Source organism: Rhinatrema bivittatum, chromosome 2 (genome assembly GCF_901001135.1).
Source record: "Rhinatrema bivittatum chromosome 2, aRhiBiv1.1, whole genome shotgun sequence".
Classification (NCBI taxonomy): Eukaryota; Metazoa; Chordata; class Amphibia; order Gymnophiona; family Rhinatrematidae; genus Rhinatrema; species Rhinatrema bivittatum.
The window spans coordinates 270326543-270346228 of record NC_042616.1 but is presented as its reverse complement, the minus strand read 5'-3'; positions in this window follow the sequence as shown (position 1 = coordinate 270346228).

Here is a 19686-nt window from a genome sequence, read left to right as displayed (position 1 = left end):
TTGGTGAGACCAGTGAATACAAGTCTTTTGACATTCGGATCCCCAAGCTGAAATTTGTAGGGTCTTCCAGTCAATGTGTGGAGAATGTCTTTGTAACCAAGGTAGACCCAGTACCACTGGGTGGACAGTCTTCTCCAGAACAAAAAACGAAATCTCTTCCTTGTGAAGAATTCCGGTAATAAGAGATATGGGAGTAGTATTACATGTGACTTGTCCAGGTAGATTCTCACCTTGAATCGAAGAAATAAACAGTGGTGTTTTGCAGACCTGTGTTGGAATCTGAAGCTGACGGACGAGTTCGGCAAGAATAAAATTCCCCCCAGCTCCGGAGTCGATCAAAGCTTGGGTGGTGAAAGATCCATATCTTCCTTGTAGTGTCACAGGAACTATGAATTGAGGAGCTGGGTTGCCCCCTAGAGTCTGCTCCTCCGAGATCCCTAGGACCGGTAGTTTCCCGGACGCTCAGGACACTGCGCGAGAAGGTGTCCCTTGTTGCCACAGTATAGACATAGGCCCATCCTCCTTCGGCGTTGCTTTTCTTCCGGTGTAAGTCGGCTCCTACCGAGCTGCATGGGTTCTTCCTTCTGTTCCTTGGGAACCTCTGGAGTATCAGGAGTTAGGAGCGGTCGAGAGAAGTGAGGGGCCAATGGCGCAAAGCGACGAGGTGGTCTGGATTCCTTGGCCCGTTGTTGAATCCGTCTGTCAATGAGACCAGCCAAATCAATGAGTGCGTCGAGGTCCTCCGGAAGCTCTCGTCCAGCTAGTTCATCTTTAATACGAGGGGACAACCCCTCCAGAAAGATGCCTCTAAGGCAATCCGAATGCCATCCTAATTCGGAGGCTAATGTGCGGAATTCGATGGCGAAGTCAGCTAGGGTATGAGAACCCTGGCGTAGATTAAGGAGTTCTGACGTAGCTGTAGCAAGTCTCCCAGGTTCATCAAATACCTTACGAAAGGTGGAAACAAATCTGGATAAATCGTTCAATATAGGATCACCCTTTTCCCAAAGGGGAGAAGCCCATGCCATGGCCTTCCCGTCAAGTAAGGAGATGATGAAAGAGGTCTTAGTCCGGTCGTTAGGAAATTGTTGTTCTTGTAATGAGAATCGAATGTAACATTGGTTGATGAATCCTCTACATCCCTTAGCCTCTCCAGAGAACCGAGGTGGTGCCGGTAAATGTGATACCGATACTGAGGCGCTAGGCGGAGGTGGTACCGGAGCTGCTGCTGCGGCCCCGCGTGAGGCATCTAATTGCCGTACAAGTCTATCCACGGTAGCATTTAAAGCCTCCAGACTTAGTTGTTGCTGCTGCTGCTGTTGTCGCTGCTGCATTAGCTGTTGGGCAAGCCCGGGAATAGCCTGAAGACCAGATAGATCCACCGGGTCCATGGCCTTCACAATCTGTTAATCAGTGGACCCTTGACCCGGCACGGAAGAACACCCACCTGAGGAACCGGGATGTCCTTCGTCACAAGAGGGTGGATATCCGGAGCAAGACCCCTCAGTACCTAGCAAGAGAAAGCAGACAGGTACAGGCCAGGGAGCCCAAGCCGGGTTCCACGCGAGGCAGGGGTCAGTGAAGATCGAATCCAATCCGGGTCCGGACAGATAGCAGGTAGAGCAAGGTAAAGTCCAATCCGGGTCGAAGCAGGCAGCAGGCAAACAGAGTCAAGTCCAATCCGGGTCGAGGCAGGCAGCGGGCAAACAGAGCAAAGTCCAATCCGGGTCGAGGCAGGCAGCAGGCAAACAGAGTCAAGTCCAATCCGGGTCGAGGCAGGCAGCGGGCAAACAGAGCAGAGTCCAATCCGGGTTGAGGCAGGCAGCAGGAAAACAGAGTCAAGTCCAATCCGGGTCGAGGCAGGCAGCAGGCAAAGCTGAATCAGGCACGGTCCGGGTCTCGGCAGGCAGGCAGCAAGGCAAGGCAGCGTCAGGCACGGTCCGGGTCTCGGCAGGCAGGTAGCAAGGCAAGGCAGCGTCAGGCACGGTCCGGGTCTCGGCAGGCAGGTAGCAAGGCAAGGCAGCGTCAGGCACGGTCCGGGTCTCGGCAGGCAGGTAGCAAGGCAAGGCAGTGTCAGGCACGGTCCGGGTCTCGGTAGGCAGGTAGCAAGGCAAGGCAGAGTCAGGCACAGCAAAGTCACACCAGGGCACAGCAAAGCACGGGACCTATTGTGAAGGCGTCTGATGCCTGCACTGCACCGCTTAAATCTCCCTCCCTGCTGACGTCATTTTCCGGGGCCGGCCTCGTCCTCGCGATCCTGCCCCTTTAAGGGGCGGAGCTGGCCGCGTCGCACCCGATGCCGTCCCGCGACGGCAAGACGTCTGCACGCTGCGAGCCGTGCTGTGGGGGCCCTGAAGGATGGCGTGCCGACCCGCCGGCGGAAAAGAGGTAGGGAGGCCCGATCGCATGCGATCGCGATCGGGCCTCACAACACTAAGTCCTTGTCATTAGGGCTCTACATTCTCCTTCAAGCTTCACTCCGTTGGCCTACAGCTTCCTCTTAATCGGTGATAATAAAAAAAAATAAATTTTTTTTTTGCTACGGACACCATTGCAAGAACACCATTATCCTGTAATTCATTCATTACCTCTCAGCATCACTTCTTACTCCTTTCACATCTCTTCGGTCCTACTCAATTATGCGCACATCTACTATACCTATTTCCTACAATCAAAGATTCTACAGGCCTCGTGCTATAGGCCTCCGGCAACAAAGGCTAATCCCAATCATGATTACTCCAGTCACTCAACTTCTTGGATTCTCTCTCTTCACGCTCACTTTATTTAATGCTCAATCCATCTCCAAAAAAACCCACCTACTTAATGATTACCTTTTAGACTCTAAACCAGATATCTGTGCTATTACAGAGACGAGGTTGAAAACAACGGATACAGTTCTTCTTAATCAGCTCCCTAATCAACTATACGACATCTTTTCAATTCCAAGACTTAAAAAAAGAGGAGGAGGGCTACTGCTCGCGGCAAAAAAAGGTCTAAACCTCTCTCTGCATCTATCCTCTACAATCAATAACATTGAATTATCACTTTTCAAATCAGGTCATCTCCAACTAGGCCTCATCTATGCACCCCCAGGCATTCTTGATTCTGACTCCTCTCCACTGCTCAAATGGACAATCAAACTTTTCAATTTAGATAAACTTTCCATCTTGATGGGAGATTTTAATCTTCATGTGGATGCTTCACCGCTTTCCCCCAAATGTGAAATACTTCTTTCTACTCTTAGTCACCTGGGTTTTAAACAAATTATTACAAGCCCTACACACAAAGCAGGTCATACCCTGGACCTTATTTTCATTAATAAGGGCATTATGTCGGCTAACAGCCCAACATGTACTGCAGTCCCTTGGTCAGACCATCAGGTTATTTCATCAGAACTTCAAATTAAAGATCACCCTCAGCCTGTCTTCCCTAATACGACCATTCAGTTTAGGAAAACTTCTTCCACAGATGCTCTAAGTAATTTGCTTACAAAGGATCTAACTCAACTTGATCTTTCTGATGCCTATACTGCGACTTCCTCCTGGCTTAAGATAACCAACAAAGTGGCAGAACAAATGTGTCCAACCGTCACCAAATCGATACACCCTCATCAGGATAACAGGAAACCTTGGTTCACTCCAAATCTTAAGACCCTTAAACAAGAACTACGGAGTAAAGAGCGTAGTTGGCGTAAGAACCCATCTACATCGACTCTATCAGCCTACAAATCACTGCTGAATACCTATAGGAATACTATTCTTAAAGCTAAGAAAGACTTCTCCAAAAAAATCCATCATTTCTTCTTCGATTCCAAAGCCTTATTTTCTTATGTCTCATCTCCTACTAAACCTTCTCCTCCAACTATCCCAGATGCCATTGCACTCAACAAAGCTACAGAGTTGGCTGTTTTCTTTGAGAATAAAATAGCAAACCTCATAAAGCCTCTCTCCTTTTCCAAAGTAGGTACTCTCCCTTCCTTACTTTTTACTCCTAATAATAAAGCCACTCTAGAAGCCTTCGAGACATCCTCCTCCCTGGAAATCGGAAACATCCTCAGAAAGCTCAAACCTTCGTCTCACCCTCTGGACGCAATTCCCTCAAACCTCCTGCTTTCCATTCCGAACACTATTTCAAAAGCCTTAGCAGATATAATCAATTGTTCCTTAATACAAGGTATGGTTCCTGACCAACTTAAACTCGCCATACTTAAACCTCTGCTAAAAAAAACCCCAACCTTTCCACAACAGATCCTTCCAACTTCCGACCTATAGCTAATTTACCACTGATCTCCAAAATTATGGAAAAAATAGTAAATAAACAACTTTCAGAATTCCTGGAGGAGAACAATATCTTCTCCCCTTTCCAATTTGGATTTCGTAAAACTCGAAATACTGAGTCTCTTCTAACATCACTAGCGGATACCATTCTCCTTAACCTTGAAAAGAAACAACCTTACCTACTTGTATTACTGGATTTATCTGCGGCATTTGACACGGTTAATCATTCAATTCTTCTCCAGTGTCTAAACGACATAGGTATTAAAGGAGTAGCTTGCAATTGGTTTAAATCCTTTCTTGATAACAGATTTTACAAAGTGAAGATTAACAATAAAGTTTCTCACCCCATTAGTTCAAACTTAGGAGTTCCACAAGGTTCAGCTCTCTCTCCTACACTATTTAATATCTACCTGCTTCCCCTCTGTCAATTACTTTCCAACTTAAAATTAAATTTCTACCTTTATGCAGATGATATCCAGATTCTTCTTCCGATCACAGAATCACTCCACAAAACCTGGTCCCATTGGAACACCTGTCTTCAATCAATTAACAATCTACTTACTAGTCTTAACTTGATCCTTAATACAAATAAGACAGAGATTCTCATTATTTCTACTGATGAAAACCAGGTTCTCTCCAACCCCTTAAATACAACAAAATCTCTCACAACTGATATTAACCACTCCTCCTACGTCAGAGATTTAGGAGTTCAACTAGACAACCAATTTAATCTTAAATCATTTGTCCAAAACACTTCAAAAGAGTGTTTCTTTAAATTACAAGTATTAAAAAGACTTAAACCTCTCCTTCACTTTAGAGATTTCCGACTTGTGCTGCAGTCCATAATACTTACCAAATTAGACTATTGTAATTCCCTTTTGTTTGGTCTCCCGGCGATTACAATAAAACCTTTGCAGATGGTACAAAATACAACGGCGAGACTATTTACCAATTCCAACAAAAGAGATCATATCTCTCCAATATTGCAATCTCTGCACTGGTTACCTATCAAAGCTAGAATTTCGTTCAAAGTACTCATGATGATTCATAAAGACATTCATAACACCGCCCCTCTCAACTTATGCCATCAATTCCATGTTCATTCCTCTGAAAGACCAATCAGAAGAGCTTACAGAGGCTCTCTGCAAGCTCCCCCTATTAAATCCTCTCTAAGCAAAAGAGCGTTATCTACTTCTGGGCCGACTCTTTGGAACACTCTCCCTCCCGACCTCTGTCAAGAAAAATGTCTTCAAACCTTCAAGAAAGACCTAAAAACTTGGCTGTTCAAGCAAACTTTCCATGAAAAGCCTGGTTCTCCTTGATGCAGGTCCCATAACATGAATGCAAGTCCTCTGACTATCATTCGTGGACTTTCTGAACTTTCTCTTCACTGCCCTGCAAGGACACTTTCTAGTTTTAAATAATGTACTATATCTATTGTCACTTTATTCATTTGATTTTACTCCTATTCTATTTTATTTTTATTATTTATTCACCATTTTTATTTATTTAATTTTGCTCGCAGTTCTTTCTATTGTTCCTTGATAACAACTGTTTCAAATGTTCAATGGTTAATGTTCATGTTTCAATGTATCGCCTCCCAGCGAATGTTTTGTTCAATTGTAAACCAGTGTGATCTATATTCTTTATAGGAATATCGGTATTTAAAAATAATAAATAAATAAATAAATAAATAATCAAAATGCCACCTGTTGCAGTGGTGTAGCCAGAATTGATTTTTTGGGTGGGCACAAGGTTAACATGGGTGGGCTATAGGCATGCAGGTGTGAGACCTACTAATTGTATTCTTATTGATAAATAATGCCATATACTGCAGCCTGTAATGGCTTTCTAAGTAGTTTGCAACAGCCATTATGCATCATGCAAGAAACTTTAAAATATTTTACCTCAATTATTTCCAGCACTTACCAGCATTAAAAATTCCTTATTAATCTGTATTAATTTTATATTTATTGTAGTTTATAAATGCACAAGTATATCATGTAAAAAGCAAAGAAAACAAACAATCAGATCCAATCATGTAATAAAACAAAAATTAATGTATTGTTTCATGAATCCTCTTTGCAGAAAGCCAGAAATCATCATAACTACAATAAAACAGTATTTAACATCAGAACAGGTGCAGAGCAGAGCTAGGACAATTCACATGGAACAGCTCCCCTGTGAGGAAAGACTAAAGAGATTAGGACTGTTCAGCTTGGAGAACAGACGGCTGAAGGGGAATATGATAGAGATGTTTAAAATCATGAGAGGTCTAAAACAGGTAAAAGTGAATCGGTTATTTACTCTTTCGGATAATAGAAGGACTAGGGGGCATTCCTTGAAGTTAGCATGTGGCACATTTAAAACTAATCGGAGAAAGTTCTTTTTCACTCAACGCACAATTAAACTCTGGAATTTGTTGCCAGGGGATGTGTTTAGTGCAGTTAGTGTAGCTGGGCTTAAAAAACGATTGGATAAGTTCTTGGAAAAGAAGTTCATTACCTGCTATTAATTAAGCTGACTTAGAAAATAGCCACTGCTATTACTAGCATCAGTAACATGGGATAGACTTAGTTTTTGGGAACTTTTCAGGTTCTTATGACCTGGATTGGCCACTGTTGGAGACAGGGTGCTGGGCTTGATGGACCCTTGGTCTGACCCAGTAGGGCATGTTCTTATGTTAACATGTAAAAAAGAATATTCAAATTCTGGTGTCACCTCAGCAAAATAATCCCTCCACTGCTATTTTGTGAAGTAATACAAACTCCTGCAAAGAGGCATCTAGAACCTTGACATACCATACAGTCACAGCACTGACTCTCAGGATTCAAATAACAGCAACCTTATGAAAAAGCAGCAATGCAAATACTAAACCAGACCCTAAAACATTAATATATCACCTATCAGAGTTACAGAACAAGCTGGACTACTACAGAGAAACTACACGCTAGCAGAAATACTGCACTTCAGTCACACACACACAGGCAAAACAGAGACCGCCCTTACCTAATATAGAAATAAGAGACTACAAATTAGAAACAGAACCACACAGACAAAATCAAAATAGAAAGCCCAAGAAACTAAACCCTGAACAGTGGAATACTGAAGAAAGAGCCAAATTAAAAAATATAAGAAATGCACATTCCCAAAGATGGAATAGTCCAATTGCTAAAATCCCAAAATAATTTATTTTTACTTTTGTTTTCTGATGTTTGCACTTTTCTAATCAGTTGGTCCTGGTCTCTTTTTCCCATTTTTACCTTGTCACTCATTTCCTAATCCTTTTCAGTGTCTCTCTTCCCCTACTGTCTTCTTCCTTTCCTCCCTCAAACACACACACACGCTTTCTCTCAAAGACTCCCTAACACACAAACTATCACTCTTTCACACCCTCCCGCCCAGGCTCCCATTCTTATGCACACAGAGACACGCACCCAGGCTCCCATTCTCACCCACACACACACAGGGCTTTTTCATTAGGCACAGCCAAAGTCCTACTTCTGCCACCGTGGGGATGGAATCCTACGGTGACCTGTCTGGCCCCTTCCTGTCCACGTTTACTCTTTAATGCAGTGGTTCTCAACCTTTTTCCCCATCGTGACACACCTGACAGACCATGTTCACATGTGTGACACACTGCTCATTACAATTCAAGGCGGAAATAAAAAATAAAGGTCCAGTATTATTTTTATTGTTAAGAATGACACAAGGAAAGATACATATTCTGTCTGAACAGAAATTGCATAAATAGTAAACATCCCACACCAAAACAGCACCAATTTCAAGCACTTAAACAGTAACCACCTTACCTAAGAAAAGGCAACACTGAAATTATTACACCAGGCCTTAAGACACCAATACATCTCCTATTAGGAAAACGGACCAAGTCAGGCTGCTATAGAGTCCTACACAGAAACTACACGCCAGCAGAAAACCTCACCTGAATCACATGTGCTGACCTCACCTAACAAAGAATAAAGAGACCAAAACGCATAACTAGAAGCATGCAGACAAAAACTGAATTGGAAACCGCAACAAGCCAGAGTCTCTTTATGCAGTGTAACAAAGGAAAAAAAGAAACATCACCAGTCCTTATAAAACAAGTCAAGAAATATAAAATCAGTAGCAGTAAAACAATATTAACAAAAAGAACAGGTTATTTCAAAACAGCTGATGAATGGAATATCCAATAATTAAAATATAATATAAAAAATGTCTAGATACCAATAAAATATTTCAAAATAGCAGACACAAAGACCCAGTAATGAAAAATAATAAGGATACAAAAATTGTTTGCTCTGTATACTTGAGAAGGTTTGATATCCAGGTACCCTGAAAATGTTTTGAATTAGCAGGAGGAGGGATGGTTTGCTTGCAACTTTCTTCTTTCTCTCTCTCACACACTGGCTCTCAATCGCTCACATATATACATGCTTTTTCTCTCTCACTTATATAGGCTCTTAATTACACATTTACACACATGCTGTCTATCTTTTAACACTTACACACACACACAGGCTTTCAATCACACACATACATGCTGCCTTTTTCTCTCGCTCACAGACTCTCATTCACATGCTTACAAACATGCTCTCTCTTTCTCTCATTTACACACAGGCTCCCTCACCTAAACCAGCTTTCAATCACACACAGACACACATGCTCTCTCTTTCTCTCATTTACACACAGGCTGTCACATACTCACATGCTCTCTCACTTAAACCAGCTCTCAATCACACAAAGACACACATGCTCTCTCTTTCTCTCATTTACACACAGGCTCTCAATCACATACTCACATGATCTCTAACTTAAACCAGCTCTCAATCACACACAGACACACATGCTCTCTCTTTCTCTCATTTACACACAGGCTCTCAATCTCATACTCCCTCACCTAAACCAGTTCTCAATCATTCACATGCATGCTATCTCACACACACACACAGGATCTCAACACACATGCTTACTCATTCACTCACTCCCCCCCCCCCCCCCCGAATTAGCGGCAGCAACAGCTTCCTCTACATCCAACCTTAAAGGCAGCAGCAACCTACTTCACTGTCAGCCCTCGCGGAGGAGGAGTCCCATCGGCGGCGGGGGTTGACGATCTTCTTCATTTTCCTCCGAGCCGCGCTGCACATTCTTCAGGCCGCGCCTCTCTTCTTTTCTTCAGGCCGACGCGGACCACACTAGCATGGTCTCTTCTTCCCGCGCACGCACCCGATGCTCACCACTTCCGCTTCCGGGCCGTGGAGGGGGCGGGAAGAAGAAACCATGCCGGTGCCGCTCAGCTGACTCCAGCTGTCCTGCCGCGTTCTGCCCGGGCTGACAGCATTTTAAGCCCAGGCGGAGGAGGACCGGGGAGCAGCTGGGTCAGCGGGGATCGGATCCTACGACGGCCTTGCTCCGAAAGGCCTCTTCTGGTTGGGTGGGCCTGGGTCCAAATTGGGTGGGCAACTGCCCACCCAGGCCCACCCATGGCTACGCCACTGGCCTGTTGCTCTTTGCTCTTACCATGTGACAGGGGCTACCGGTAGGGATGTGAATCATTTTTCTGACGATGGCGCCAGCTGTCCATTGCTCCTACCATGTGACAGGAGCCAGCCAATGGCACCGATAGCCCCTGTCATATTGTAAGGGCAAAAGGCCATCGGCGCCATTTTGTTTGCTGGCAGCTGACGGCCCGAGAGTGGCAGATCACTCCCGGGACCCCCACTGGACCACCAGGTACTTTAGAAAAGTTTTTTTTTGGGGGGGGGGGTCAGGAGGGGGGATTCTAAATAATTACATTTATAGGGTCAGGTTTTTTTTTTTTCGGCTCGGGACAGCCGAAAAAAAATGCTCAGAACCACGGGAATGAAGATTTTCCTTGGTGATTTTTCGAACCCGATACCGGAAACGAGACCAGTACCGATTCACATCCCTAGCTACTGGTGCCATTGGTCGGCCTCTGTAACATGGTAGGAGCAATGGATGGCCATGACATTTTTTAAGACAGGTGGACACCATCTCTGCTCATCAGTCCTTGGAATGCCATTCTATGGTCCAGGAAGCCAAAACACTCTCCTTCACACCGTCTACACAACCATTCAGTCACCTCCCGAATGTAAGCTTCTCTGCCACAGCCTTTATCTCAGCTAAGAGGAATGAAGAAAAACCATCTGTGCGCCTGTCTGCTTCATCCTCTCTCTCACAGCCATTAATTCACTTTTGATATGTGTAGTGTGAGGGAACAGATTACCTAGTGCAATGGAGTTCTGTGACTATGTAACTATTGATCACCTTATGATTTTCTGTATAGATTGCATCAGATGAAAATGTGCTACTTTTACTTACCAAGCTATTCTTCTGCATCAAATACCTCAGTAAAATAATTTGCTTTTGGACAACACTATACCATCTAGCAGAGTGTTAATCTGATTCAAAGGAATTAGAAGACAACTCAGAAGCCTAAGAGCCTTAACATAATAGCATAGTTAACATAGTAAATGACAGCAGATTAAGACTAAATGGTTCATCCAGTCTGCCCAGCAAGGTATCCAAAGTTGTAACTGCTGCTCCGGGTAGGTTACCCTCTTGCTACCTTGTTCAGGGTTGTACCTGCTGCGCTATGTAGGCTTCTCACATTCAGAAAAGTTACCATATTTTTGTTGTGCGCCCCGTCTGCGCTTGGCCTGCACACGAGACTGCTCACCTCTCCAACTCTCCTGCAGGTCCCGGGTCGGCCTCTCCAGCAGCAGCTGCAAGCTCCTCCAGGCCTCAGCGTCCCGCGGCAGTGGTCGCCAGGCCTTCCTCAGCGCACCAGGCCTCACGGCGGGGCTCGGCATCTTCCGTGGTGTCGGCCCTGCCCCGAGGCATGCGCGCGCAGACCGCCCAATCCCATATAGGGCCAGGGGCGAGTCCTAGCTCCGCGGCGTGCCCTCATTGAACGCAGTACTAAGGGAAGTGCCTTCCTGCACTTCCTTGCCTTGGCAATCGGGTTGACACCGTGTGTGTACTAGTTTGCCTCTGTGTCTCATCGCTGTTCCAGTCTTGTTCCAATCTTGTTCCAGCCTTGCTCCAGTCCTGTTCCAGCGTCCTTCTGCTCCAGCATCCTTCTGTTCCAGAGTCCTTCTTTTCCAGTGTCTGTCTGTTCTATGTTCCCCCAGGTAGTACCTCTTGGACTGACTCTCTGGTACTGACCTCTGCCTGCTCATGACTACATTGATTGCTGCCCAGATACTGACATCTGCCTGCATGTGACTATGCTGATCGCTGCCCGGATATTGACCTCTGCCTGTCTACTTGACCATGTCTGACCTCTGGAACTTGACCTCTGCTTTGGCTGACTACTTTCGGACTGACCTTTGGAACTTGACCTCTGCTTTGGCTGACTACTCTCGGACTGACCTTTGGAACTTGATCTCTGCTACTACTGACCTTGCTTCCTCGATTCTGGCCTTGCTTCTAGCCTTGTCATCTCAGACACTGTTCTGGCCTTTTCTGATTCCTCAGACCTCCACCTGTGATGTCGACCATGCACCCTTGATCCTGGTGGGCACACCATTGATCTTCCTTTCTGGAAGACCCTGTGAGGCCCACCTAATTCCAAGAGGCCCGGGTCCCCAAGGGCTCCACCCGGGGGGACCACGGGCTTCCAGTTGTGAAGCTCCAGCTAGCCTCTGTCTCCTCCTGTGCTCCACCTCCTGGTGGCAGGAGCTTCCTGGGTCCGACCATGGAACCTACAGACTCTGCTTCAGGACAAGGGTCTACCTACAAGCGCATTAGGTTGCCAAGGCCTTGGACTTGGCGGAGTCTCCTGCCTCCTGGGCCCTACCAGGTCTGGCCGCAACTGTCCAAGGGCATCGATGAGCCTTGGAGTCACTGGCTTCTTTGGTTGATGAGCTCCATTCCCAGTTGCGAGATACAGCACTGGCCAACCCAGTGGGCCTATCGGCTACCCTGCTACCCAAAGCGTCACTGGCTCTCCCAGCACCTACTCACCTCAATGGCGATCCACGCCTCTGTCAAGGCTTCCTCAACCAGTTCTTCATGCAATTTGCACTGCAACCCTCCTTATTCCTAAAGGAGGCCACAAAAGTGACTTTCATCCTTTCTCGCTTAGAAGGAAAGGATCTAGCATGGGCTTCTCCGTTATGGGAATGCTCCGACCCCATGCTCTCCCAGCTGTCACAGTTCATCACTGTATTCAAGTGGACCTTCAGAGACCTGGGCCATCAAGCATTAACCAACCATAACCATCTCCACCTCCATCAAGGGTCAAAAACTCTCTCCGAGTACATGGTGGAATTCAGGACCCTGGCTACTGAGCTCGGGTGGCAAGAAGATTGTCTGCAAGCTATCTTCCTAGATGGTCTCTCCAATGCTCTCAAAGATGAACTCGCAGTCCGTGAGACTCCCACATCTCTAGAGGACTTGATCTCCCTAACCGGGAAGATCAATCACCGACTCCAGCAACGGCACCTAGAAATAAAGGCCTCTCGATCTCCTGCTCCATGCCCTACACGTACCAAAAGCCCTCCATTTAAGGCTTTAGCGGCACCACTGCCTCCTGCTGAAGAACCAATGCAGGTCAACTGTGGGCGACTATCTTTGAATGAACACCTTCGGCGGAGAAAGGAAGGTCTCTGCCTTTACTGTGGTGCCTCCAGACATCTTAGGCAGTCCTGCCCGGTTCGACCAGGAAACTGCAATGCCTGAGCCCGGCAGGGGTCCCAAGCTTGGGCACTACTGTCACCGGCCCTCAACTTCTACTTCCAGTCTCCCTTGGTATCAAGTCTCGTTCCTTTGCCACCACTGCCCTTGTCGACACTGGGGCAAGTGGCAGCTTCATCATGGATGACATTGTCAAGCTCCTGAACATTCCTCTGCAACCCCTAGAGGTGTCTCTTCGCATTGCATCCATCCAAGGGGAACATCTCCCAGGACTCATCACCCAGTGAACGGCAGCCATCCGCCTCACCGTGGGAACTCTCCACGAGGAAGATATGTCTTTCTATGTTCTGAAATGTTTCACACATCCGGTCATCCTGCGGCTGCCCTGGCTCCAGGTACACGGATCTCAATTCGATTGGCATTTCCTTCAGTTGTTGCAATGAGGTCCCAAGTGCCAGAAGACCTGTTTAAGGCAAGTGTCTCCAGTGGTAACCATCCTAAAGTCCACCACCCTCACCGGGTTGCAAACCCAGTATGACGAGTTTGAGGATGTGTTCTCGAAGCAAAAGGCAGACACATTACCTCCACTTCGTATACTGAATTGCCTGATAGAGATTCTGCCTGGCATGACGCCTCCCAAGGGCAGAACCTATCTGCTGTCTCGTCCAGAAACCTTAGCCATGTCCGAGTACATTAAAGAAAACCTAGAAAATGTTTCATTAGACCCTCCGACTCTCCCGCAGGAGCGGGTTTTTTCTTCTTTAACAAAAAGGACGGAGGATTGCGCCCTTGCATTGATTACAGAGGGCTTAACGCCATAATACAAAAAGATCGCTACCCATTGCCCCTCATCAGCGAGCTGTTTGACCGCCTCCAAGGGGCATGAATCTTCACAAAGTTGGATCTACGGGGAGCGTACATTCTTGTGCGCATCCAACCGGAAGATATTTGGAAGACCACGTTCAACACTAGGGATGGCCACTATGAGTACATCGTGATGCCTTTCGGCCTCTGTAACACCCCTGCAGTCTTTCAACGTCTTATGAATGAAATTCTCTGAGATCTCCTATTTTCCTTTGTGGTCGTATACCTGGACGACATCCTAATCTTTTCAAAGGATCTAGAGTCACATCGTACTCATGTCAAGACCATATTTCAATGCCTGAGAGAGAACCACCTCTACGCCTAACTGGAAAAATGCATCTTCAAGCAAAACCGCCTGCCCTTCCTAGGATATATTATCTCCGATTGAGGATTCTCTATGGATCCAGAGAAGCTTCACAGCATTCGTGATTGGCCCCAGCCAGTTGGTCTCCGTGCCTTGCAACGATTCCTAGGCTTCACAAACTATTATAGAAGCTTTATTGCCAATTATTCTACCCTAGCCGCTCCACTCACCGCCATGACAAAAAAGGGGCTAACACCCGTGTTTGGAATCCCAAAGCGCAAGCCACCTTTTAAGCACTGAAAGAGGCCTTCTGCTCCGGCCCCGGCCTGTGACATCCAGACCCTGTTAGGAGCTGCTATCTGTTGGGAGTAGCAATCAGCTAGGAGTTAGCAATCTGTTGTTATTTAGGAGAGTTGTGGGTGGATCCTTGGACCAGTGGCAGATGACCATGCCCCGGAGGAAGATCCCGAGAGGGACCACCGGTCAGGCTCAGAGTATGGAGACAGACACACACTAGTTCTTTTATTAGACAGTATACTGAACCACCAGAGGTGGCAGTAGTGAGCTGGAATGCCCGACTGGGCTGTGGTCCCTCAGATACTGGAACAGCGATCCCTGGAGGCTGAGCTGTAGAGAAACTGAAATATAGTAAGTAGGCAAGGTATGCAGGGTTCATGGATAGAACCTGATGGTAACACTCACACAATGTCCCATAGAAGCCCAGGAGCTGGAATGTATAGGCCCTCAAGGAGCGAGTACCTGGTTCCAGGGAAAGCTCTGAGAGAGCGATGGTAACTCACTGATGTAGCTGGCAGTGATGACTTCCAGGCAGAAGAGAATACGGAGCAAGTCTGGGAACGAGGGCTCTCGAGGAGCGAGTACCAGTTCCAGATGGTCACCTGAAAAACAAAGGAGAGAGCGAGGCCCCAGAGGAGCAGGTACCCCTGGTAAGTCCAAGGAGGCAGAGTAGCTTAGGTAGAGTAACCTGAACCTTTGTTAACTTGATCTGTTAGCAAATTCTAAGACCTTATATATCCGTCGCGGGTGACGTCATCTCAGGGGGACGCCCCTGAGGTTTGCGCCATCGCTGGTACTTCAGTCGGGGTGGCGCCGCGCGCGTGTCCCTAGGCCTCCACGAAACATGGCGGGTTGCAATGTCTAGCCAGTCCAGGGACGCCAGACTTTGGCAGAAGGATGCCACGGCAGCAAATCTTCCCACAGGCGAAGAGGGAGGCGCCAAAGAGGTAAGGAGTGCATAGAGAGGGCATCGGGAACCGATGGACACAACAGACCCAAGATGACCATTCATCGTAGAAGTCAACGTGTCTGCTATCGGAGCTGGAGCGGTCCTAAGCCAATTTTCTCCCAAGGTTACATTGATACCATGCTCGTTTTATTCATACAAATTCTCGCCTACAGAACAGAACTATACAGTCAGAGATCAGGAAATCCTGGCCATCAAGTTGGCCCTCCAAGAGTGGCACCCATGGTTGGAGGGGGGCACAACACAAATTTACCATTTTCACTGATCATAAAAATGTCGAACACTTAAAAGAAGCACAACTCCTGAATCCGAGGCAAGCCCGATGGGCACTGTTCTTCGAACGATTGAATTTTGAACTGTGCTACCGACTGGCCTCAAAAAACCTCCGCACAGACACGCTTTCCAGTACTTTTGAACAAGAAGACATCCCAGATGTCCCGAGACATTTCATCGATCCAGCCTGTGTAGCTCGTACAGTGACCACCATGGTACCCGCTGGAAAGACCTTCGTTCCACGCTGATTACGTGAGCGTGTACTCTGCTGGGCCCATGATTCAAAGTTAGCAGGACATCCTGGCTGTAGAAGAACCCTTGAGATGTTGCGAAGGTTTCACTGGTGGCCCAGTATGGTGAAGGACTCCCGCAACTATGTTGATTCGTGCCCTATCTGTACCCAACAGAAACCTCCAACGGGGCGACCATGGGGCCTCCTCCAACTGATTCCAGCTCCCACTGAACCCTGATAAAGTATATCGACGGATTTCATCACGGACTTCCCACCATCTCAAAACAACACAGTGATCTGGGTCATCATTGACCGTTTATCTAAAATTGGTCATATCATCCCTTTGCGAGGTCTTCCATAAGCCCCAGAGTTGGCCAAATTATTCCTGAAGCATGACTTTTGCCTCCGCAGTTTCCCAAAAGAGATCATCTCAGACCAAGGACCACAGTTCGCCACAAGGTACTGGCACTCCTTATGTAAGAAGTTCGACATCACACTGAATTTCACGTCGGCCTATCACCCCCAGGCCAACAGCCAAGCAGAAAGAACAAATCAGACCCTAAAGACCATCCTCCGTTCATATGTGAATGACCAACAGAACAACTGGTCTGACCTGCTGCCCTGGGCCGGGTTGTCACATAATACCCACATCTCTGCTGCCACTGAAGTATCGCCATTCTCCATGGTGTTTGGCCAATAACCACATTTACCGCTACCAGTACCTATCTCTGTCCCACCACCAGCTGCTCAATTCACGGCTCACACCATTCGTCGTGTGTGTGGAACCAAGTGAAGGAATGGATCAACCATGCCACCGAACACTCCAAGTGACCTCAGATATCCACAGACTTCCCGCTCCACTCTTCCGACCTGGCCAGAAACACTTGACACATAAAGCTGCGACTCCCTTCACATCGCCTGACACCCAAGTACATTGGTCCTTTCCCGGTCCTCCGAAGAGTGGGAGCAGTCTCTTACCAACTGCAACTGCCATGTGCCATGGGTATTCACAATACCTTCCACATCTCCTTGCTGAAGCCGCTAGTCCTCTCCTGGCCCTCTCGCAGAGATCCCTTGCCTCCTCGGATCTCCACAGAACCAGACTCCACCTTCCAGGTAGGAGAAGTCCTCGACATACGTCGGCGTTGAGGCCAATGGGAATATCTCTTGGCCTGGGAGGGCTACGGGGCCGAGGAGAATCCATGGGAACCATCCCATAACATTCTGGACAAGGAGCTTCTCAGAGCCTTCTACAGGGCTCACCCTGTGCAACCTTACCCACGTAGAGGGAGGTCTAGATGGGAGGGGTATTGTTGTGTGCCCCGTCCGTGCTCAGCCCACACATGGGTCTGCTCACCTCTCCAACTCTCCTGTAGGTCCCAGGTCGGCCTCTCCAGCAGCAGCCTCCAGCTCCTGCAGGCCACGGCATCCAGCGGCGGCAGTTGCCGGGCCTTCCTCAGCGCACCAGGCCTCACCGCGGGGCTCGGCATCCTCCGTGGCATCGGCCCCGCCCCTAGGCGTGTGCGGACCGCCCAGTCCCATCTAGGGCCAGGGGCGGGTCCTAACTCCATGGCGCACCCTGATTGAACGCAGTGCTAAAGGAAGTGCCTGCCTGCTCTTCCTTGCCTTGGCAATCGGGTCAACCGTGTGTGTACTAGTTTGCCCCCGTGTTTCATCGCTGTTCCAGTCTTGCTCCAGCCTTGTTCCAGTCCTGTTCCAGTGTCCTTGTTCCAGTGTCCATCTGTTCTATGTTCCCCCAGGTAGTACCTCTTGGACTGACTGGTACTGACCTCTGCCTGATCTTGACTACGTTGATCGCTGCCCGGATACTGACCTCTGCCTGCTTGTGACTACACTGATCGCTGCCCGGATATTGATCCCTACCTGTCTACCCGACCACGTCTGACCTCTGGAACCTGACCTCTGCTTTGGCTGACTACTCTCGGACTAACCTTTGGAACTTGACCTATGCTACTACTGACTTTGCTTCCTTGATTCTGGCCTTGTTCCTAACCTTGTCATCTCAGACACTGTTCTGGCTTTCTCTGATTCCTCAGACCTCCACCTGTGACATCGACTGCACACCCTTGATCCTGGTGGGCACATCATTGAACTTCATTTCTGGGAGACCCGGCGAGGCCCACCTAAGTCCAAGTGGCCCGGGTCCCCATAGGCTCCACCTGGGGGGGGACCACGGGCTTCCAATGATGAAGCTCCACCTAGCCTCTGTCTCCTCCTGTGCTCCACCTCCTGGTGGCAGGAGCTTCCTGGGTCCAACCAGGGAGCCTACATACACTGCTTCAGGACAAGGGTCCACCTCCAAGCGCAACAATTTTATCCCAGTGCTTCATTTCTATCCTCTTAGCATTAGAGATCTTCTGTGTTTATCCTACGCCCTTTTTAATTCCATCATCATTTTGGTCTTCACCATCTCTTCCGGAAGGGCATTCCACTATAATATACCCATTCAACCCCCTTTATCCCAACTTATCCACAAAAATATTTCTATGGGGTCCCGATTTTTTTCTTTTTCTTTTATTATATATTTTTCTGTTTACCTCACCTATATATTATTTTTTTTTAATTTTTAAAGATGGAGGTGGATGTCTCATTCAATGACTCACTTAATTAACTTCAAATCCATTGAGTTAATGCTAGTCTGATTCATGTGATTAATCATTGACATTCCACCCTACCATCCTATTTTTTAATTCAAAATCTAAAAATCTCATTTATTTCTTTTAATTTTATTTCAATCTGGCAAAATACTTCCTTAAGTTTTTAACTATATTTTCCTCTCGTTGACTTAGCTTAGTGCTGTATCTTGTTTCTCTGTTAAACGTCCTCCCAACAAGGCCTTGTTTTGAAATGTCCAAATTTCTTCTTCAGGGAAAATAATGATACGATCTTATTCCTTCAAACATTCTTTTGCACTGCGATGGTTTGCTCTTGTTCCTATTCCTACCTCTTTTATACTCCTCCTACTACTCTAAAAACAACCAGTCAGGCTTTCCTATTCAACCACTGCACAACGATAACCAATCGAGCTCTTCATTAAGTCCATAAAGAATTACTGAGTTCAATCTGAAAATCCATCTCTGTTCCTGATAATTTAATTTTGCCACATAGTCTCCTCCCCTTAGCGATTGCATCACCTGCTCAATGACAGTCCATCGGAGTTCCTCAAACTTATGTTGTGCATCTAAACAATGCTGGACTATAGGCGCCGATATATTTCCAGTATTCAATCGTGAACGATGTTCCACCAATCTCATTCTTATCTGCCTACTGGTCTTGCCAACATATACCTTTGGGCATGGGCATATTAGAGCATAAGCAACATTTGTTGATCTGCAATTTGTTTGATGTCTTCTTCTAACCTTTACTTTGGATACCAGATCCTGCCATATTTCTCCTTCTATTGTCTGTTCGCAAAAATCACATGTACGACATTTTTCATGTATACCCTGAGATGTTGCATTTCGTTTATCTATATGGGTATGTACTACTTGATCTCTAATATTCACCCCACGGGATGTTACAATTAAAGGCATTTCCTTAAATATGTTATGTAATGCCAATACATGCCAATGACGTTGTATCGAATCTGCTATCATTGCCGTAGCTGTGCTGTGTTCCAATACACATATCAATCTATCTTCATCCCTTCTTTGCAAATTTTCTAACTTTTGATTTCTATCAAAAGTTCGATGCCAGTCGATGGAGGCTCTTACTGCCTCCATCGACCGGCGGAACCCACAAGGAGGCCACAACAGGGAGTTGGGAGTGAGGGTCGCGCAGCCGGCGCAGC